Below are 1226 nucleotides of genomic sequence, written 5' to 3' on the forward strand. Positions count from 1 at the left end.
AATTGGGCTGAAAGGTCTATTGCATTATTAAGTACTCGGGTTTATCATGTTTTTGAATTACTTTTGAAAATAAGCAATCAGTAAAGTAACTGGATTACTTTTTTGGAGAAGTAATCAGTCATTAGTAACTAGTTACTTGACCAACACTGGTTGTGTGCAGCATGTTCTGTTTTGTTTCCCTGTCTCATTAGTTAGATAACGTCCTGAGAGAGACAATCACATCTGCAAACTTGATTATATTTCTGCCCTGGTAGAGGCTCTGACATTTATTTGTATAATAACAAATAAAAGTGGTAAAAGGACACAACTTTGAGAGGATCTGATGGAAGATAAAAGCACATCTGATAAGATATTGTTGACTCTCACTTTCTGAGGTCTATCAGTTTAAAAGTCAGTAAGCCAAGAAATCAAGCCAGAATTAAGATTAAGTGTACTGGTGAGATGTCTTGCTAAAATATGGGGCTGAATACAATTAAAAGCAGATGAAAAATGTGCAAAAAGCACAACGTCCACAGGTGGAAACACAGCTGACACTAATCTGACTGACAAGACAGGGGAAGCAAAACTGAACATAATGCACATTAAACAGAAGACTATCAAAGTAAAACAGGAAGTACAAACACTGGCAGACTAAGAAAATCGTAAACACAAAAACTGGGTTGAGAAGTATTTGATACATGAAGCTAAAATTTCACAGCTCTCATTGTTTATGTTTAAACTTTAGCATAAAAAAAGATGAAAATATTCTAAAAATGTGCTAATTTGAAATAGGTTGTCCGTATACTCTTTTGAAACGTTTGATTCACACCCACATCAAGTTTCAAGATTCTTTGTCTTTGTTGTCCAACAACAGAAAATTTGTTTTGCCAGAATTCAAATTTTAGTGCAGAGTTGACCTTTGTAGCCTAAAGTGTGGGCAACATCCGGCCAGTTGGTTCTCTGTGATCTGACAGGCTGGTATGAATCACAACTGTCATCCTTGTTGTGGGGCCACAGAAAAAGTGAGCTGCTTTTGATCTTCATCATTAATAGATCTGTCTTTACATGATTTTTGTTGACTGCTCTGGTCACTGAAGCAAAATAGGTGTCATAATAAAAATATTTTTTTTTCCAGTGTTTCAGCATTGTGGTTTTAAAACACATTTGACTTTTGCAAGAACAGCTATATCTATAGGCTCCTCTTGGTCATGTGAATCTTTTATCTGTTTATTTATTCATTTCTATTT

This window comes from Pundamilia nyererei, unplaced genomic scaffold (genome assembly GCF_000239375.1).
Source record: "Pundamilia nyererei isolate P.nyererei 1_Seehausen unplaced genomic scaffold, PunNye1.0 scaffold00065, whole genome shotgun sequence".
Taxonomy (NCBI): domain Eukaryota; kingdom Metazoa; phylum Chordata; class Actinopteri; order Cichliformes; family Cichlidae; genus Pundamilia; species Pundamilia nyererei.